Here is a 23,413-nt window from a genome sequence, read left to right on the forward strand (position 1 = left end):
TCTCATCGAAAAAGCGATGGCGCGATATCGGTTAATAAATCGACCCAGTCTAATATAGTACATACATACCTATTTTCTTTCGTTCGATGTGCAATCAATGTTACTCATACGCCCTGTAGACCACCAATTTTGCAAAACTTTGTATGAGTTAAAAAAGGGCCAGTACGATTTGAAGTGGGTCGCCAAAATGACAGCTTTACGGCAAAAACGTGCTTGGTTTCATGTTCATGTTATTGCACTTAAAAAAGTGGCATTAAAGAAGAAAATGGAAAAGGAATGTAAAACCTCAAAAAATTGACTAAAAACCGCACACAAATCCTTTTTGTACTTTACACAGGTGTTGTAGACTCCCGTAGAGAATGGTAAGAAAAAAAAAAACGTAAAAAAGTGATGGGGAACTGTTTTGATTGTTTTGGGAATTTAAATCATTTTATCAGTACATATGTTATATACTTTGGATACTTTTCTTTTATTTATTTTTTTTTTTCTGATAACAAATGCATGGCAATTTTGATAAAGTGATAGTTACGCAGAGTGAACATGAGACGTGTTAAATTGCAATGTGACTTTGCGAAGGAAGACCAATTGTTAAATGGTTGATAGTCCTTGTATGAAAGCGATACATTTTTGAAAGGTTGCTGAGTATAACCATATGTGCTGTCTGGAGGAAGACGCAAAAAATAACAACTTGGCAGATCTTTGTGTTTGCTCAACATTTTGCAAAATGGACATTTTTACTTCTATCGAACTTGCTGTGTGCTGTTTATCAATGCACTTATGATGTTTTTAAGTTATTGCTATTTTGTCCATACTTTTTTGTTCCTTTTATTCCTTTTTGTTTTTTGTTTTGTTTTGCAATTCATAGCAATCAAATAGTATCTTCACTATACAATACACTTCCTTCAGTATTGCTGCGCTCCTTGCATAGGTAGGTGATTTGCAATAGTTTCTCTTATGAATGTCCATATATCCTCTATTTCCGATTTTACCTGGTTCGCTTTATACAATCCTACCTTTCTTGTATGTTTGAACGAATTTATTTAATCCACAACAGAGGGATTTTTCTCATTTTATGCCTTTAATTTTTATTTCAGCAAACTTGATTTATTGTGGTATTTTCTAGTTCCATATTAGTTTGGGACTTTTTGGGAACAGTGGAGGATTTCGTTTAAATTTTACTCAGAATTTTTTGAATATACATATAGGAAAACAAATTTTTCACACTTGCTAATTGACTTGTGCCAAATTGCGTTAAATAAAATGTATGTGAGAAAAATGTTAGCAAACTCTGCCAAATACCTGGGTTTATCGCATGTACAACGAGGCTCAAGGCCTCGGGGCAGCTTGAGTGCAATAGTCATATAAGGTCATCAATTACTGGACAAACACAATATCAGGTTCCGAACCTGCGATTCGATTGGGCTCTTAAAGCTACAAAAGAGGTAGATGATTAGAAAAAAGGTGCTCAAATTGCAGACGAGGTATACCGATGGTTTAAAAGTAATAGAAGGAGTAGGTACTGCGGTATAATTTGCTTTTCCGGAAATAAATAGATCCCAAAAGCTGCCAGATTATTGTAGTTGCAGGCGGAAGTAGTAACCGTGAAGGCAATAGAAACACTGGAAGAAAAAAGATTTAACTTCAGCCGAATCAATTTTCATGTTGACATAAAGAAAATAGAAATATCAATACTTGACGCGATCAAGGCCGATATTTAGGCCGAGCTTCTCTTCCAAGTTGTGTGATGCTCCTTTTTATTTTCCTCAAAAATTTAACACCATGTTCAAGGCAGATGAATTTTCACTAAGAGGCTTTTCATGATAGAAACACACTCGGAGTGGCGCGACCGCGATTATAATTTGTATACCTTTCATGAAAATGAAATGGTATATTAACTTTGGCACGAATCTCATAATTGTAAATCCTTAACGGAAAATAGATAGACCCACCATATAGTATACCGAAATAATCAGGATGAAGAGGTGAGTTGATTTAGCCATGTCCGTCTGTCCGTCTGTCTGTTTGTATGCAAACTAGTCCCTCAATTTTTGAGATATCTTGATAAAATTTGGTGAGCGGGTGTACTTAGGTGTCCTATTAGACATTTGTCGGAACCGGCCCGATCGGACCACTATAGCATATATCCTCCATACAACCGATTTTTCAGAAAAATAGGATTTTTGTCATATCTTCCTCAATATATAAGATTGAAGCTTCAAACATCACCATATGCTTTCGTATATTGCACATATCGTTTTCTGAAAAAATGGAGAACCGATTGTTCAGATAAGAAACTTTTCGTAATTACTGCCCTATTTTAAGAGCTGGAAGCTTCAAATTTCAACAAACGCTTACGTATATAGCATATATTATTGTCTGAAAAAATCATACAGATCGGTGGTATATAATATATATATGGTGGCATACATAGTATATATATATATTCGCAATTTCAGCCCCATTTTAACAGCTAGAAGCTTCAAATTTCACGAAATGTTTACGTATGTGGCATATATTGTTGCCTGAAAAAACCATAGAGATCGGTGGTATATCTTAATATATAAAAAACACGTGTCACAACTTTTTGGGCGCGATGGACTCCTAAACTACTGAACCTATTTTGAATTTCTTTTGCACCCCACGTGTAGTTTGATCCAACTTGAGAGATAGGATAGGTTATATCTCAGTTTATAGGGGGAATATTATCTTATTTCAATTTTTTTATTTGTTTATACGTAATAATAAAATGTTACGTATGCGCAGTGGCACTCTTATTTTCAGGTGGTGCAGATATACTTCCGTGTAATTGCATGCTGTTTAATTAAACAACTTGCTTATCAATAAAAAATATTATAGCGAATGATATCAAGTATAGCACATCACTAGGCCCGCCGAGAGTGTGGGGCGGGGGATTTCTGAGGGGGCCCGCGATTTAGAGGTACTATGACATTTTTTTTAAATTCAGGAGAGTCTTTAGTTGTTCCATGTGCAATCTTTAAGCCGAATTGCAAAAGCAACAAAAATCTGCGTTTCGTTTTAATATTATAGTGAAGGGAGATATAGGTCGAAACGTGGACCCGAGTACCCCTAGAATGTGTTTATAGAATATGGATAACAAATGAAAGCTGCTGATGGCTGCTTTAGTACAGAGTAATATATTATCCAGAGACGGACTGGGACTGGGATTAGGACTAGGACTGGGACTAAGATTCGGAGTGGGACTCGGACTGAGACTCGGAGTGGGACTGGGACTGAGACTAGAATAAAATACATACCACCCTGTGGGACAGGCAATTAGGGATGCAGAAGAATGAGAAGAAAGAAGAGAAAAGAGAGAAGGAGATCGAGAAAGAGATAGAATGAGACGAAGATGGAAATAGATGAAGCAACAACGTCTGCCGGGTGTTCTAGTATAGTATATATCTCATACAACCGATTATTCAGATAAGAAACTTTTCGCAATATCTGCCCCGTTTTAACAGCTATAAGCTTCAAATTTCACCTAATGCATACGTATATAGCATATATTGTTGTCTGAAAAAATCATAGAGATCGGTGGTATATATATTATATCCCCCATATAAAATGTCATTTTTGCCCCTTTCTTACGGCTAGAAGCTTCAAATTTCATCAAATACTTACATTTACGTCATATATTGATGAAATGCGTGATTCGTAGTCATAGTTTTTACATTCAGACCACAAAAAACGTGAAACTTTGCATCCTCACAAAAAGTACCTACCTATTTGTTATTTTTTATTTATCTTAAAAATCGTTTAGGTATGTAGATATGTTTACTATATATTTCTTATCTTATACAGTCGATCATTTGGAGATTACGAATGGAATACGATTATTTTTCAGCCCATTCATGAAAAGTATGAAGTCTTTGGCACAACCGAAGTCAGTCCCTTTCTTACTTGTTTTTTTTTTTTTTTTCGAATTGAAAAAACCTTTTTTTTTCGATGTAACTTTGCCCGGGAGTTGAAACCAGAACCGTCCGTGTGGCAAAACATATAAAAGTGTGTTAGTATGTAAGCAACCCTGGAAAGTTTGGGGGTATCCAAGAGCATATATTGGGTTCCAAGGCATAGGGGATATATTGGAATGAAAAAGCGAATAAACTAGCTAAAAAGGGCGCATTCATCGAACCTTGTCTCAATCAGATCGGGAAAGATTACGAGAAAGCGAGAGTTTCACATGATCCCCCAAGAGGAAAGGCTTGGACTCAAGCGCGGGACTGTTAAGTGTCGAAGATGATGTGTAGGTCACAACCTTAGACTAAAAAAGTTACTCTAATCATAAAAAAGAGAGGACTGTATACTCATGGCTGTTATTCTGACTGGACACTGCCTTCTAGCGTTACTTACCTTTAAATTTGGCCGCAGTGCTTGCAGGTGCAGCAAGTATGGGTTGGTGAAGGAAACGTTCTAGCACGTTTTGTGCTTGTACCCTGCGCTTGCCACTCGAATACTTCGAATATCAGAAGTGATTAGGCTATCAGATTAAGAACATGCAAGTATCAACGGTCTTATAGAGCTTCTAGTATTTGCAATGAAGCTCCTAGATTTTGATAGCGTTTTTTGTTTGGACGTTAAACAAACTTCTGGTAACATTATGAACTGATTCAGTCTATCTCCTTCAAATCTTTCTTAACAAAACCTTACTTAACCTTATCTAATCTTATCTCACAAACCAAACCTATGCTAACTTTAGCTAACATAGCCTAACTTTTAGTAAATAGTGAAAAATAGTTAAAGTTAGTGGTATTAGCCATGATTGAAACTTAAATTTTTTTGAGAATTTAATTTTATTATATCATATCACAGTGCATATTGAGAACCCAGTGCATGGACGACCATTCAAAATTCCTTAAGCAAACACAAAAATGTAAAAATGGCTAATCCAACTGAACTGAGGAATACATTTAATTTTGCTTTGGTTTATATAGAAAAATATAAATACATTTATATGCATATGTACATATGTAAATAGTTACCTATATACTAAATATGTACTGGCATATGCATTTGCTTCCTTACGTCTGCTTAAGCCTTCTCATTCATACAAACAAGTAGCAGTTGTGGCAGGAAAACTGAATGCTCGCAGTAGTGCCTATCTAAATATTTTCAAATGTACGTGAGCACCGATCAAAATAACGAAAATTAAAAATAAAATAACTAGACCCGGTTTTTCAGTAGTTGTTTAAGCTGAACTTAAACTAAGTTTTGTTAAACTATAGTCAAATTTAAACTCCAGTTAAACTACTGAGCAGTTTTACAGTCACAGTTTACGGCCGCATTTGGGGTAGGGTTTTTTGTGCGGCAACATAGGTTTTTTATTATCTAGATAATTTTTAAATACGGCAACAGCTGGATTTTGTTTACCCAACACATATGAAACAAAAAAATCTCCAGCGAAATATATATCTAGTTACGAAAATGATATCCAACATCATTATTTAACTATTCTTAAACCAGATTGTTCTCAAGTTGATATTCAACTTCATTCTCCAATCACTATCCAACCTTTGAGAAATTTCGTAAAATTAAAAGTTTTCTAGTTGGTCTCCAAGATTATTAATATTTTCCAATTATTATCCCTATTTCGAGACATTTTGAGAAATTTGTAATTCTCAAATGAATATTCAACACATTTCTTCATTTGATATCCTTCATTGGATATCGAGTTGAGGTGGAGTTGAAAAAAAATTTCCAAGGTGGTACCACCAAAACCTTCATTTTGCACTACCTTGTCTTGTTGTAATTAGAGTTGTTAGAAAATCGGGTTTACAGTCTAATAAACTAGAAAAACGCCTTTTTTATTTCATATGGTGCCGACGTTTCGACCTTTTATTGTGGTCTTCTTCAGGGCCTAGTAACAAAATTGTGAATTGCGAGTTGAGCCACTGTTTCGAAACAACTATTGAGATTTTAAAAGTATGCCTAGTTATCAAGATGAAATCTAATGGTACTCAAGCCCAAAGGCTTGTTGGGTATATTAGATGCCATTTCGAAAGAGCGCAAATAACTGATAGGTTAACTAGAGTTTAACCCTGCCAAATTGGCTGCTTACGCTAAGTTTAAACTTCAGTTAAAGTATTCTGAAAAACTACAGAATAAGTTTAATCGTAGTTTAACTGACAAACTGAGTTGAACTTGTACTGTAAAACGGGGATTTAGTTTGTAATCTGATTTATTTATTCGTTCTACAAAATTTTAAGTATATGCCAAATTGAGACATATTTGTGGCTGAGACTTGAAATAATTTTCTACAATCGGATCGTTGAAGTATCAAACAGGGTGAAACCAGCAATTACTTATTTACTCTTAAATGGATTTTTTTTATTTTTAGAGCGCTTTGTGGTTCAACTAAGTTTAGTTGTCAACCTACTAAAGCTATGAAAGTTTGTATATTTGCTATGTGCTAAGAGTCAATTAATTTGTAAAAGTTGTTTGATTAGGGAATTAGATTTTTGTCACCACAAAATCGCTAACTCAACTATTTTTATATTTTTTTTACTTCGAACCTTCAAAAGGAAATGCCAAAAGTTAGAGAACGGATACCGGGTGTGACAAAGTCATTGACAACTTTTGACTGTGTTAATTTTCGTATGAAACGTAGTTCGTATATTTAATGGCCACCAATCGGTCAATCGATTTCTCATACTTTTCTGGAAACTTGCAACATTTCATTCGATTACATTTGGGAATTGGGTGTAAAGTAAATAAATTTTCCTTGTTTTTTTTCTTTTTTTTCATTAATTTAATTTGATGCACTAGGTGGGCTTGCCTACGCTATATACATATATACCTACTTAGGCGAACATGAACCCTCTAAGAATATCTACGCAAGGGACTTTCCTCTATGTATACGTGTAATTGTACAAGTTTGTAAATTAATTTTTTAACTCTCATTGTATGGCTTTATTAAATGTTTTCATAGTCTGAATTGCGAAGTTGTGAGAGGTGTGAGCTAAATGGTCCGAATATTCGGACTGACATTACGCCGTTTACATATCGGGAGACTGGTCTTTTCTAGTCTGACTAAACTCGCGAAATTACGTTTATTTCCATAGCCTTACTCAAAACTTCAAAATTTGTTGTTGCTGAGTAAATATTGCCTCGCCATATTCAATGTGTGCGACCACTCGCAAATTGTCATCCAAGTCTTCTAACGGGAGTCAAATGAAACAAGCAGTTTCGATAGGGGTGGACCATAACGAAGTTGCTGTAATTGTGTAATCGTGTCTTCATTGGTAGTCTTCTTTTTTCTTCTGCAAGAGTAGGCTAGCGTATATTGATAACGGATTTCACCGGATGTGACCTAGCAATGATGTTTACCGATTCAGTGTAGACTTTGCTTAGGGCTTCCTTATGCTTATCTGGATCAAAAGACTGCATAGACAGGTGCCGGAACTCATCATAGAACTCTACATACGAAGATGATTCTTTATCACTCTTGGAGGCGGAGCAAAACAAGCGGTGGTTTCCCAGTGTGTCTTGGTTTACGACAGTTTCGCCACACCTGTCCAGCGTTTCATAATGCTCTATAGGGTTGACCGTTTTTGCCTCACTATGTGGATGATATTCGACGGTTAGCATTTAGACACATCTGTAGCCTTTTCTGGTGCATTTTTAAAGCCAGACGACCAGACTTGTGACGCGTAGCACACGAGCGACCGACCAATTGCTTTGTGAGTAATAAGCGACGTTTCTTTATCTCTTCCCCAAAAGCTGCAAGCAACTTGAAGCTTTTGTTGCTGCTTTGTACTTTAAATAAGATTTCAGTACCACGCGCTGTGAACGCGGGGCTATTATCATACGCTACCCCCAATATCTTTGGATAACTGACAGTCTGTAGCGAAAACCATCGACATTAACGTCCAAGACTTGCATCATCTATTATATTTACGTCGTAAGCATAGTGGCCGTTTATTTGGTGGGGATAGTACCAGGTCAAGCGGGATGGAGAAAACAGATAGGCTGGGAAAATAGCTGTTTATTCTTGAAATTTATTCGTCTATTGGAGGGACAGGACTTGTATCCATTATCGTGCAATCGTCGGCTTAAGCGATGATACTAACTCCTTCTGGTGGGGAAGGGAGCTTTAATACACTTGCTGAAGCCTGTCTCAGTTCGCAGACCTTGTTATCAGAGTTCAAATTATATACTTGTATACAGAGCTTCCAATAATCGTTTTATTTAATAAAAAAAAAACAAAGCTTAAGTTTTGTTATTATGCTCATCAATAAAATGAATAAAGGCGTGTTATAACTCCGAAGAGAGTTAAGGCCGAGCTTCTCTTTCAAATTGCACCGTGCCCGTTTTAATTTTTTCCGCAAATTCGGGGGGGGCGGGACCTACATCGACTCCCTACAGCACCTGTAAGGCAGATACGCTTCTTAAGGCAGAAATACACTCGGAGTGCTTGCCAAATCGTTGCCGAGGGGCGACCCCCCTTCTAATTGAAAAAAATTGTTTCTAAAATTTGTATATTGCTTTGCCCGTGTGGTAAGCGGAGCACACTACCGCCACAAAACGGCGGCCGCCGTGCCTAATTGTGCTCAAATCTTAATATTATTTAGATATGACCAAGATAAATTTCCACGTGGTTAAGGCCTACTAACCAAACGAAACCACCTAACTTAACCTAAGCTAACTTAACTTTATTATTTGTTTTTAAGAAAATTGTTTTAATATTTCCAACACGGTATGTGCTTATGCTTGCAATTGTATATGAAGGTAAGCGTTTGCTTATTTTTGTTTATTTATTCGCATCATTTCAATGGTTTCGGTGTACAAATTAGAAAAGTTCTTAGGTAAACATTTTATTTTAGTCTCAAATATTGACAATGACAACATCTTCAGCTTTCAATGAGTAAAGTTCATACTCCCACTATTCAAATAAATATGTACGTATGTTTACCAACCTGTTTTATGAGACGGCCTAAATGAGGTGGTTGTAGGGTGCGCCACCTACTACACCAAAGCTTCGGTGTTAGAGTCCCAGGCAAAGCAAGCTGGTAAAATCAACCAATCAGTTGTGTTATTTCTGAATTAAAGTTATATAGTTGATCACATTTTTGTTCATTCAACGTAGTTTTTGTCAATAGGATATATAGGACAGACTCGTATAGTAACTTCAGCTGAAGAAAAATTATTGGTTTCAACTTAACAATATTCTGTAAAATAATAGTTTCTCAATCAGTCTTAATGAGTTTTCTGTAAAAAGAGCTGATTTTATTCGTCATTTGAACAGCGAGCAGCTGTCAATATTATGCAAATGTATTGGCTTAAAGAAAAGCTTATACCCAAGGCGCTCACTACTTCATTCTTATGGATATCGTGCCAAAGAAATATCTGTAATATCAACTGCCACTTTTATATTTAAAAACTTTCCATTAGTAATTTTAGGGTAACAATAATAATTGTTGCTTAACACACCAGAGCCAGGCGGCTATCGTGTTGTGATGGTGCAGTGCTCTGCCTACCAAACCGAAAACCATTTGTTGAAGGCTACCGAGGGCTTCTCGCAGCAAATCGTTTGAACTGCCTACGACCTAATTATGTACTTCTCATGAGCCCATTCCAAGCGCTCGATCTCCACTTCTGTTGGATAGACCACTGCTCACAGGCGTTCGACATTTCTAAGTGCTGCACGGTACTGCGGGAGAGCTTTCTTACTTCCACTGCTCTGTACCCTTCTCCACTTTACTACTCCGCTTTCATTTATATGCTTTTCAAACACGGAGTTCATGAAATCAGCACTACTCTCGCTACCCGAGTCAGACGCATTGCTTAATGCGTTTTTGTCGTCCCTGGCTTGCGACTCAGTCCTCCTCTTATCATCGTCCTTATTGCAATTAGATAATAAGTCATTCATCTTGGTCCTACGTCCACCTGCCCGACAAGGCAAGCTCAGCGGTCCAGTATTCTATACGGGTGAAGAACCGTCCGCCACAACAGCGCCCCTTACTGTGGTAAGGCCATCAATACTTCCCCAGGTGGCCCGTTATAGGGGGGGCTCCGTTCGAATACAGCCGAATTAATTCCCTGGCTGCAAATTGTCCAATAGGCACGGTTCGCATAACACCCTGTGTTAGTGGGTTGGCAGTTCTTGGTCACCGACATCCCGCCGCTCTCTCATGAGGCGAAACAGTCCTAAACAGCTCCGCCTCATACTCACTCTAAGTCCTCACACCAACGACAAGGTGCCTACCCTAGAGAGGGTAGATAAATCCAAAATTTTTTTCAAAAAAACAAAAGCAGTTTGTGTGCTTGTTCGCAGTGAACCTAACGTTCAAACACGCATTCAAGCAGGGCATTCTACCACAAATGATGCGCAAGGCCAACATTCTTTTGTATACATTCCCACGTTTGCAGCTGTGTATACAGCTTTACTTCGGTTTTCATATTTTGTGCTGATTTTTCAGAACCATTTCCAAAATAACTAGGTGCCTAGTAATGCAAAAGGTGTTCTTGTTTTTTTTTTTCTTCGGAAGTGAATTTTATTTTTTAGCAAGCGAGTTGCTAATACTTTGGTAGAGGAAATTAAAGGAGAAAACTGCGAGACCAATAGAGATAAAGAGGGCAAAATACAGTTGCGGAAGAGGAAGCTAGAATAAGAGAAAAACACAGAAATAGTGAGGAAAATCGGGAGACAGTGGTAATAAAAAACATCTCTGCACCAAGCCATCCACTACCGTGGCGTGGTATTATAATGGACCCATTCTTAGGCAGACAGCCTAAACCCAATCAAAAAACTGATTTGAGGGTTACGCCACCAAAAAAGTATATGCGGCTGTGGCATAATCATTGTGAATTACAATCTCTTTGTGCATTTTATTAGTGTCCACTTTAAATTTGGGTTGCTTTTGTCATCGCAAAACTTGTGTGTTGACCAAACTTTAATGTTTTACCTTATTTTATTTTCTCTTTAACTTTTTTTATTCATTCCTTACGCTTTAGCTATACTCTTTATATGTTTCACTTTATTTGAGCTACCATCAAATCACTTTATTGTATTTGTGACTTTTGAACTTTTCTTACTTGGTGGGGTTGTAAATAGCAAAATCAAGGACGACTTTTCGTTTCAATTACATTTTGGCCGCAATTTAAGTTTGATAGATTTCGAGTCTTTCATGTTCACGTTCAGAAACATATATATAAATATATATATATGTACGTGTTTATGTAAGCTGTTGAGCGAAATGGTATTTGTATGCTTATATGCGTGTAATACATACGTAGATCGGTACCTCTAAGTTTTGTGTTTCCTTTCCATTGCTTCCCGTCATGACGAACTTTTATCACATCGCAATTTAATTTTCTTATTTTATTACTTCTGATCGCGTCTATTAATGTGGGTGGAACTAAATATATAAGCATATATATGTACTGTATGGGCGTAGAATGTTCCACCTACCATGCCGAAGGTTCTGTGTTTAATTCACGGGTAAGCAATATCAAAAAGGTAAAAAAAAATTGTATTTCAATTATAAAAGTTTTTTTTTATATTTTTTAAATGCCCAAATTTTTCTTTAATAAGATGCTTACAATTTATGTCTAACAATATTTGCAACAAATATGTTCGATAGCTTAAGTTGAGAATTTTTCCCACCAGTTAGTAAATGACAGCCTTTATAATATCTATATATATAAAATTCAAATTATGTATGTAGGTATAGATCGGTTTGCATCTTAACGGATCGACCGATCACAGCCAAATTTGCACAACCCACTTGAAACCTTTCTAGGAAGGTCATAAGCTTAAAACAATTTCGGTATATAAAAGGGGCGTGGCACCTGCCATACAAATGGAATGTTTGATACTGCATAACTCTGAAGGTATTAATGCTAGAGATTCATTGAAATTCAGCAAGGAGTTACATGAGGTCAATCCCTAACACCAACCAAGAAAATGTGGATGAGGGAGAAGGGGGCGTGGCACCTCCCATACAAATGGAATATATCATACCTTATATCCTTGGATGTAGTAATGGTAGGATAATAGAAATTGGTAAGGAGCTGTATGACGTTAAGTCCTAACACCTCCAGTAAAATGTGGAATTGGGGAAAAGCAGGCGTGGCACCTTCCCTACAAATGGGATTTTTGAGAACTATGGCTGGCGTACAAACTTAAGTTATTTTAACAGCTAAAGTTTAACAACAGACTTGAGTTTGGCTGTTATTCCGTTTGGACGTTTAGTAATCTGCCACCGTTAAATGTTTTCGTTAATTTCAGTCTATCTAAATCTTCTACATCTATAACAAATTCAAACAAACGATACTACTTATCAATCCATTGACACATTCGTGGAAGAATCGCAAGCTTTGTATTGTCCGGTTGAGTTTCTTAACTCCTTGGAGCCACAAGGAATTCCTCCTCATCGATTTATCCTTAAAAAAGGATCGATAATATTATGTGTCGTAATTTGGATCCTCCGTGTTTATGTATGACAAGGCTTATTATCACAAAGCTTCCAATGTCATTGAAGCAATGATTTGATCGGGAAATTTCGAAAACAACAAAGCTTTCATACCAAGGATTCAATTAATACCGACAGATATGCCTTTAAATTTCAAACGCCTCAAATTTCCTATAAGGTTGGCTTTTGCAATTTCTATCAATAAAGCTCAAGGACAGTCATTAACTGTATTAGGAGTTAATCTTACCAACTCATGTTTCACCCAAGGCAATTATAGGTAGCCTACTCCAGAGTTGACTCATCAAAAAATCTTTTTATTTATACTCCAAATAATTGACATAAAATATTGTATATACTATGGTTTCAGCAGTACCTAAATTCGCAAATAAACATCCTTAAAATAACTTTAAAATTTGTGTTATTTATTTTGCGTATTTTTATAGAAACATGGGGTGGAAACCACGGGACTAAGCTAGTAATGTAATAAAATTAAAATGGCTTACAGTTTAGGCTATTTTATAAGTCCAGCCAATCGCGATAACCGCAGTTGCGAATATTAGTGTTTCGACACATCACTCTGCCGCTAGTACATTAGGTTAGATTAAGACACTTCCACATGGAGACATTTTTGTCAATTGTGAGTGCCCGCAGTAAATGAATGCTGCAACAGCGAAGCAAGCAGCGAAAAAGCCGACGAAATAAAAAACAGCCACACCATCAGATTAAGAGTAGATAGTTAAGAGCACAGGGAGGATTTCACACACATTATCACAGCAATTAAGAGCGCATATGATTTCATAAAAACCACAAACACATATATATGTACGTAGGCAAAACCAATATAAGATACAACAAGTAAGGAAGGTTAAGTTCGGGTGTAACCGAACATTACATACTCAGTTGAGAGCTATGGTGACAACATAAGGGAAAATAACCATGTAGGAAAATTAACCGAGGGAAACCCTGGAATACGTTTGTATGACATGTGTATCAAATGAAAGGCATTAAAGAGTATTTTATGAGGGAGTGCGCCATAGTTTTATAGGTGGACGCCATTTAGGGATGTAGCCATAAAGGTGGATCAGGGTTGACTCTAGAATGCGTTTGCACAATATGGGCATCAAACGAAAGGTGTTAATGAGTATTTTAAAAGGGAGTGGGCCTTAGTTCTATAGGTGGGCGCCGTTTCGAGATATCGTCATAAAGGTGGACCAGGGGTGACTTTAGAATGCGTTTGTACGATACGGGTATCAAATGAAAGGTGTTAATGAGTATTTTAAAAGGGAGTAATCCTTAGTTCCATAGGTGGACGCCGTTTCAAGATATCGCCATAAACGTGGACCAGGGGTAACCCTAGAATTTGTTTGTACAATATGGGCATCAAACGAATGGTGTTAATGAGTATTTTAAAAGGGAGTGGGCCTTAGTTCTATAGGTGGATGCCGTTTCGAAATATCGCCATAAAAGTGGACCAGGGGTGACCCTAGAATGTGTTTGTACGATATGGATATCAAATTAAAGGTATTAATGAGGATTTTAAAAGGGAGTGGTGGTTGTTGTATAGGTGGTCGCCTTTTCGAAATATCGCCATAAAGGTGGACCAGGGGTGACTCTAGAATGCGTTTGTACGATATGGATATCAAATTAAAGGTATTAATGAGTATTTTAAAAGGGAGTAATCCTTAGTTCCATAGGTGGACGCCGTTTCGAGATATCGCCATAAAGGTGGACCAGGGGTGACCCTAGAATATGTTTGTACAATATGGGTATCAAAAGAAAGGTGTTAATGAGTATTTTAAAAGGGTGTGGGGCTTAGTTCTATAGGTGGACACCTTTTCGGAATATCGCCACAAAGGTGGACCAGGGGTGACTCTAGAATGTGTTTGTACGATATGGGTATCAAATTAAAGGTATTAATGAGGGTTTTAAAAGGGAGTGGTGGTTGTTGTATAGGTGGTCGCATTTTCGAGATATCGCCATAAAGGTGGACCAGGGGTGACCCTAGAATTTGTTTGTACAATATGGGCATCAAAAGAAAGGTGATAATGAGTATTTTAAAAGGGAGTATTCCTTAGTTCCATAGGTGGAGGCCGTTTCGAGATATCGCCATAAAGGTGAAGCAGGGGTGACCCTAGAATTTGTTTGTACAATATGGGTATCAAAAGAAAGGTGTTAATGAGTATTTTAAAAGGGTGTGGGGCTTAGTTCTATAGGTGGACGCCTTTTCGAGATATCGCCATAAAGGTGGACCAGGGGTGACTCTAGAATGAGTTTGTACGATATGGGTATCAAATTAAAGGTATTAATGAGAGTTTTAAAAGGGAGTGGTGGTAGTTGTATTTGTGAAGGCGTTTTCCAGATATCGACCAAAATGTGGACTAGGGTGACCCAGAACATTATCGGTTGGATACCGCTAATTTATTTATATATGTAATACCTGGCAAGATTTTAAGGGTGTTTTATTTCGCCCTGCAGAACTTTTTCATTTTCTTCTACTTAATATGGTAGGTGTCACAACCATTTTATAAAGTTTTTTCTAAAGTTATATTTCGCGTCAATAAAACAATCCAATTACCTTACCATGTTTCATCCCTTTTTTCGTATTTGGTATAGAATTATGGCATTTTTTTCATTTTTCGCAATTTTCGATATCGAAAAAGTGGGCGTGGTCATAGCCGGATTTCGTTCGTTTTTCATACCAAGGTAAAATGGGTTCAGATAAGTACGTGAACTGAGTTTAGTAAAGATATATCGATTTTTGCTCAAGTTATCGTGTTAATGGCCATGCGAAAGGACAGACGGACGACTGTGTATAAAATCTGGGCGTGGCATCAACCGATTTCGCCCATTTTCACAGAAAACAGTTAACGCCATAAAATCTATGCCCCTACCAAATTTCAAAAGGATTGGTTAATTTTTGTTCGATTTATGGCATTAAAAGTATCCTAGACAAATTAAATGAAAAAGGGCGGACCCACGCCCATTTTTAAATTTTCTTTTATTTTTGCATTTTGTTGCACCATATCATTACTGGAGTTGAATCTTGACATAATTTACTTATATACTGTAAAGATATTAAATTTTTTGTTAAAATTTTACTTTAAAAAAATTTTTTTTTTAAAAGTGGGCGTGGTCCTTCTCCGATTTTGCTAATTTTTATTAAGCGTACACACAGTAATAAGAGTAACGTTCCTGCCAAATTTCATCATGATATCTTCAACGACTGCCAAATTACAGCTTGCAAAAGTTTTAAATTACCTTCTTTAAAAAGTGGGCGGTGCCACGCCCATTGTCCAAAATTTTACTAATTTTATATTTTGCGTTATAAGTTCAACTCATCTACCAAGTTTCGTCGCTTTATCGGTCTTTTTTAATGAATTATCGCACTTTTTCGGTTTTTCGAAATTTTCGATATCGAAAAAGTGGGCGTGGTTATAGTCCGATATCGTTCATTTTAAATAGCGATCTGAGATGAGTGCTCAGTAACCTACATACCAAATTTCATCAAGATACCTCAAAATTTACTCAAGTTATCGTGTTAACGGACGGACGGACGGACGGACGGACATGGCTCAATCAAATTTTTTTTCGATCCTGATTATTTTGATATATGGAAGTCTATATCTATCTCGATTCCTTTATATATGTACAACCAACCGTTATCCAATCAAACTTAATATACTCTGTGAGCTCTGCTCAACTGAGTATAAAAAGTAAGAAATAAATAAACAACTATAAATATGTGATACGGAACAAAGAATCAAACTAACAACTTTTCGAGACGGCTGTTTGCGAAAAGTCTAGAATCTTGGAGAAAAAGGTGAACAAAGCAAACTGAGAGTATTATATCAGCGCAATCCAAGTGATGGTCAATCAGTTTTTTTTTTAACGTAGTAAGTAAAGTACGAGGGTAATTCAATTGTGAAGCACTACCACCATTGTAGTGTTATGAATAAAGAACATTTTGTTATAAAACATTATACATTAGTAATAAGAGTAACGTATGTGCACCGCAATATTGTCTTAAGCATACAAATTTAATTTGTGTTGTATGAGCTTATATACAGGTATGTATTACAGGTTTACGCTTATCACTTTATTAGCAGAGGGGCCTCTACTCACCATAAATAATTTGCATTTCTTAGTTAAACAAATAATATTAAAGCAATGTTTTATTTTTATGTTTTTAGGAAAATTGACAGTTTGTCCATTTCGGACCTCCTTGGGAAGCGACTCTCCTTCAATCACTTACTTCAGAGAGGCTTCGAACCTGACCCCAGTCTTAGGGACTGGTACTACTGGGTCTGCGAAAAAAATACATATACTTAAAATAGTAACATTTTTTCTGTACATCACATGCAAAGATTTGTTTCAGCGAAAGAAATGAGCAAAGCCCACTCTTAATATTAGTTGTCTACGCAATTTCTTTAAAACATTTTTGGTTCCTTGCCCAAAGGCGACTTACGGCAGCTGTTAATAAGCAGGATTCTCGTGCTTTAATGCTTAGCTGCTATGCTGACCTGAAAGGTAGAGGAAATTCCCTTTTTTGATTGTGCCAAACGGCTGCTTTTAAGATCTAATATTACCGCAACGATCCAGACCACCAGTCGATACCGCGCCTCCTAACGGTCATACTGTATGCCAGCATAAAATCTATAGGACTGCTACATTGATTTCATGCCTGAAAACTCTGCTGTAACTACGAAAATTTCCTGGCGAACATTTTTGTTGAGCTTTTCTGCCGAGCTGCATGAGACTAAGCAAATCACCAGAGAAATATTTTGAAACGTTGGGGCATAAGTACTCTACTAAAAATGCAGTTGTAGTAGGCGCTGTATTTGTTCATGCTTAACCGGCCTGTGCATAGATGGGTACCCGGGTACCTTTTGCATATTCAAAAGCCATTTTTAAATAATCTACAAATAGAAACGAGTTAAAATTTTGTGGCATCGTATGGGAATAAGTTTTCTACAAAAATGAGACAAAATTTTTTCAAATATAATTTTGATAAAGATGATTTTTTTAATAAATTAGTTTTTTATTACTAGTTCTCATGGCTGGGATACCCAGGAAGCAATCGTAGTTCTCACTTTTTTACGTAACATACAAATAGAAACAAGTTAAAATTTTGTGGCATACTATGGAAATAAGTTTTCTATAAAGAGGAGAGAAAATTTTTTCAACTATTCTTTCATAAAAATGGTTTTTTAATAAATTAGTTTTTTATTACTAGTTCTCATGGCTGGAATACCCAGGTTCCACTAGTAGTTCTAACGCTTGAACTGCCTTGTGGTACCCGGGTACCCAGCCATGCGAACCAAGAAGAAAAATTATTCATGAACAGGATGGTTAAACCATAATACAGGCCAAAATTTATAGACTTTTGTGCTAAAGGAATTGAATGTTGGCTAATTTTAAATTGAAAGGTGCTAATAATTATATGTTCAGTCCCAAATGTTTTTTCGGTATTATACTAAAGAGATCATCATGAATGACCTGTTGGGATAGTAGTACAATCGGTCATTTCTTCCACTATCTTGGGAAAGATTTGGCTCTCTCACCTGGTAGATATGTGTCTACAAATTCACTGTTTCAACCAGAGTCACAAGTTATGATAAGTTCGGATTAGCCATAATCATGCTAACTCACTTAAAGAAACTTGTTGGGAACAGGGTCGCCAAATTCAAGAAAAGCCCAACCCAGGGACCTGGGTTATGGTGTCAAGAAGTCAAGTGTAAAAATTGACAATAAACAACGGAAACAAATTAACAAAGGTTCGGTAAACCGATAAGTCTCAATTTTGTTTGAACATAAGGCCAAGCATTTATTCGAATCCTTCTCAAACGTACACATATCCTCAATTTTGGTAAGAGGTGAGATTTATTTCAAAGGGGTATTTAAACCCCATTGAAATTCGGTCAAATTTCTCCGAGGGACCGGTGAGGCCATTGTTAAGCTCGGCAAAAACCTGGGGGAGTTACTATAAACCAGTGGTCACCAAAATATAAACTATGACTGTGTTAGTAAGACTAAAGTCAGCGTACGGTAGTGGTTTAGTTGTTGGTAAAAAAGCAAGGATGTAGGACGCATGCACGCAAGTTTGTTAACATTCAAAAAATAATTGGTAAATATGCCATACATATACTATGTTATTGCTTGAGTCTAACGAAAAATTTTAACAAAATAAATTTTTAACATTAAACCCATAAAACATTCTGCACATGAGCGATTGTTTGCAAAATATATTTTTGAAATGCGCAAATAAACAACAACATGGTGCCTCGGAAACCTATTCGGCGTTCAACTGCATGTCGTGTGAGCGCAGCGACAGATATTCAATAAAGCAACCAGTCAATCAGTTTAAGCTTCTACTTCAAGCAGTAAAAACCTGTAGCGTGAATTCTGTGTTCAAACATTCTCAATGTAAACACATAACACTACAAAGAAGAGTTCCATTTGTATTCAAAGCAAAGAAAAATTAGGATGTGGTGACTTCATGACCTTAATAACACATACATAATTTTTTTTTTTTATTATAACAGCAAGATTAAAAACATTAGTTTTCCCGAGTATTTGCTACTCAAGCAAAGAAACATAGTCATTTTCACATTAAACGTTTTTTTTTTAAATCCATTACGAAACTTCCAAAGCAATATTAAAACATTTTTAAGGCTATCAATGCAACAGTACAGTAGATGTCCTTACCACTTTTGGCATACTTAATAATATGACCCTTAAAATGGAATTTTTGAATTTGATATATAATAACACAGTGATGGACCAAGAGTATAAAAAGATGAATAGTCTGCGGGCAAATCAATAAAGAGCTCATATATTTGTGACAAGAAGCCAAAGTAGGATTAGGACAATTCTATGTATGGTAGTATTCATGATAATTTCGCCTCACTTAAGATTTTATTATATTTAATTCACATAGATTTAATAATAGCGCTAATTAAGTAAGCACTGAACTAATGTCGCCCTTACAACAATAGAAATCGCATATTCTTTTATTCCTATGTATATACTTATTTGAATACTACAGTGGTATGCTTAGCTATTTAGAATTTAAACTCACTCACTTATGTATAATTGCCTTAGGAGTGTTTACAAATAGAACAATTATTTTGTTATTTATTGTTGATAGTTGACAGGAGAAATGTTATATATAAAAGAAACGTTAACGCTATGTTTTATAATTTGTTATTGTATATTTATATGAGTAGGAACTTGCATCAAATATTTTTTTTTGTGTGGGATAAGGAGAAACAAAATTGAATAAAAAATTTAAGTAGAGTAACTAAACAAAGTAAATTCAATTAGAAAATTTGAATAAAATAAAATAAAAATTAAATAAAATAAAATAAATTAAAATTAAACAAAATTAAATAAAGTAAAGTATAATGAAATAAACAAATTTTGTTAAAATAAAAAATAATAATAAGTTAAATTAACTAGAATAAAACAAAATAGATTTATTGTTTTTGTTTTTATCGGCCTATTGATAAATCATTCAAGGTTCGAATCGAGCTCAAGGCCAGAACAATAATTTTTTTTCTAATGATAATTATTGCTATTTTTTAATTTTTCTAAATTTGAAAAATTGAATTTTGTTTTTTGGAATAGTAAGTAGAAAATTTTCCAGACAACCTGCCATAGCTGCGCAGATAGATCCATTTCGAAGGGTGCTAAGCCTTCATCATCAGTACGCTTTAGGCATGCTGCGCTAACCATTTAGCTATACAGCGGTGGTTTGTTTGACTGGCAAATTTGCTACTTCTATTCCTTTTTTACCAACTATATTTATTCAGTGTTGCGCCATCTGGTGCAAAGCACTGATAATGCTGGATTTTTGTTTATTGTCAATTACTTTGTTTGACATTCCCAAGTGCTCATGGTTTATTAACAATTGTTTTTGTTTTTATCGGCCTATTGATAAATCATTCAAGGTTCGAATCGAGCTCAAGGCCAGAACAATAATTTTTTTCTAATGATAATTATTGCTATTTTTTAATTTTTCTAAATTTGAAAAATTGAATTTTGTTTTTTGGAATAGTAAGTAGAAAATTTTCCAGACAACCTGCCATAGCTGCGCAGATAGATCCATTTCGAAGGGTGCTAAGCCTTCATCATCAGTACGCTTTAGGCATGCTGCGCTAACCATTTAGCTATACAGCGGTGGTTTGTTTGACTGGCAAATTTGCTACTTCTATTCCTTTTTTACCAACTATATTTATTCAGTGTTGCGCCATCTGGTGCAAAGCACTGATAATGCTGGATTTTTGTTTATTGTCAATTACTTTGTTTGACATTCCCAAGTGCTCATGGTTTATTAACAATTGTTTTTGTTTTTATCGGCCTATTGATAAATCATTCAAGGTTCGAATCGAGCTCAAGGCCAGAACAATAATTTTTTTCTAATGATAATTATTGCTATTTTTTAATTTTTCTAAATTTGAAAAATTGAATTTTGTTTTTTGGAATAGTAAGTAGAAAATTTTCCAGACAACCTGCCATAGCTGCGCAGATAGATCCATTTCGAAGGGTGCTAAGCCTTCATCATCAGTACGCTTTAGGCATGCTGCGCTAACCATTTAGCTATACAGCGGTGGTTTGTTTGACTGGCAAATTTGCTACTTCTATTCCTTTTTTACCAACTATATTTATTCAGTGTTGCGCCATCTGGTGCAAAGCACTGATAATGCTGGATTTTTGTTTATTGTCAATTACTTTGTTTGACATTCCCAAGTGCTCATGGTTTATTAACAATTGTTTTTGTTTTTATCGGCCTATTGATAAATCATTCAAGGTTCGAATCGAGCTCAAGGCCAGAACAATAATTTTTTTCTAATGATAATTATTGCTATTTTTTAATTTTTCTAAATTTGAAAAATTGAATTTTGTTTTTTGGAATAGTAAGTAGAAAATTTTCCAGACAACCTGCCATAGCTGCGCAGATAGATCCATTTCGAAGGGTGCTAAGCCTTCATCATCAGTACGCTTTAGGCATGCTGCGCTAACCATTTAGCTATACAGCGGTGGTTTGTTTGACTGGCAAATTTGCTACTTCTATTCCTTTTTTACCAACTATATTTATTCAGTGTTGCGCCATCTGGTGCAAAGCACTGATAATGCTGGATTTTTGTTTATTGTCAATTACTTTGTTTGACATTCCCAAGTGCTCATGGTTTATTAACAATTGTTTTTGTTTTTATCGGCCTATTGATAAATCATTCAAGGTTCGAATCGAGCTCAAGGCCAGAACAATAATTTTTTTCTAATGATAATTATTGCTATTTTTTAATTTTTCTAAATTTGAAAAATTGAATTTTGTTTTTTGGAATAGTAAGTAGAAAATTTTCCAGACAACCTGCCATAGCTGCGCAGATAGATCCATTTCGAAGGGTGCTAAGCCTTCATCATCAGTACGCTTTAGGCATGCTGCGCTAACCATTTAGCTATACAGCGGTGGTTTGTTTGACTGGCAAATTTGCTACTTCTATTCCTTTTTTACCAACTATATTTATTCAGTGTTGCGCCATCTGGTGCAAAGCACTGATAATGCTGGATTTTTGTTTATTGTCAATTACTTTGTTTGACATTCCCAAGTGCTCATGGTTTATTAACAATTGTTTTTGTTTTTATCGGCCTATTGATAAATCATTCAAGGTTCGAATCGAGCTCAAGGCCAGAACAATAATTTTTTTCTAATGATAATTATTGCTATTTTTTAATTTTTCTAAATTTGAAAAATTGAATTTTGTTTTTTGGAATAGTAAGTAGAAAATTTTCCAGACAACCTGCCATAGCTGCGCAGATAGATCCATTTCGAAGGGTGCTAAGCCTTCATCATCAGTACGCTTTAGGCATGCTGCGCTAACCATTTAGCTATACAGCGGTGGTTTGTTTGACTGGCAAATAAAAACAAAAACAATTGTTAATAAACCATGAGCACTTGGGAATGTCAAACAAAGTAATTGACAATAAACAAAAATCCAGCATTATCAGTGCTTTGCACCAGATGGCGCAACACTGAATAAATATAGTTGGTAAAAAAGGAATAGAAGTAGCAAATTTGCCAGTCAAACAAACCACCGCTGTATAGCTAAATGGTTAGCGCAGCATGCCTAAAGCGTACTGATGATGAAGGCTTAGCACCCTTCGAAATGGATCTATCTGCGCAGCTATGGCAGGTTGTCTGGAAAATTTTCTACTTACTATTCCAAAAAACAAAATTCAATTTTTCAAATTTAGAAAAATTAAAAAATAGCAATAATTATCATTAGAAAAAAATTATTGTTCTGGCCTTGAGCTCGATTCGAACCTTGAATGATTTATCAATAGGCCGATAAAAACAAAAACAATTGTTAATAAACCATGAGCACTTGGGAATGTCAAACAAAGTAATTGACAATAAACAAAAATCCAGCATTATCAGTGCTTTGCACCAGATGGCGCAACACTGAATAAATATAGTTGGTAAAAAAGGAATAGAAGTAGCAAATTTGCCAGTCAAACAAACCACCGCTGTATAGCTAAATGGTTAGCGCAGCATGCCTAAAGCGTACTGATGATGAAGGCTTAGCACCCTTCGAAATGGATCTATCTGCGCAGCTATGGCAGGTTGTCTGGAAAATTTTCTACTTACTATTCCAAAAAACAAAATTCAATTTTTCAAATTTAGAAAAATTAAAAAATAGCAATAATTATCATTAGAAAAAAATTATTGTTCTGGCCTTGAGCTCGATTCGAACCTTGAATGATTTATCAATAGGCCGATAAAAACAAAAACAATTGTTAATAAACCATGAGCACTTGGGAATGTCAAACAAAGTAATTGACAATAAACAAAAATCCAGCATTATCAGTGCTTTGCACCAGATGGCGCAACACTGAATAAATATAGTTGGTAAAAAAGGAATAGAAGTAGCAAATTTGCCAGTCAAACAAACCACCGCTGTATAGCTAAATGGTTAGCGCAG

General features: G+C 35.8%; 1 protein-coding gene across 1 annotated transcript in view; it reads right to left on the reverse strand.

The window, feature by feature from the left end:
- Positions 1-23,413, reverse strand: part of klg (klingon) — a 561,744-nt gene that overhangs the window by 275,970 nt on the left and 262,361 nt on the right. The window lies entirely within an intron of this gene.

The sequence above is a fragment of the Eurosta solidaginis genome, chromosome 1, assembly GCF_040869045.1.
Source record: "Eurosta solidaginis isolate ZX-2024a chromosome 1, ASM4086904v1, whole genome shotgun sequence".
Classification (NCBI taxonomy): Eukaryota; Metazoa; Arthropoda; class Insecta; order Diptera; family Tephritidae; genus Eurosta; species Eurosta solidaginis.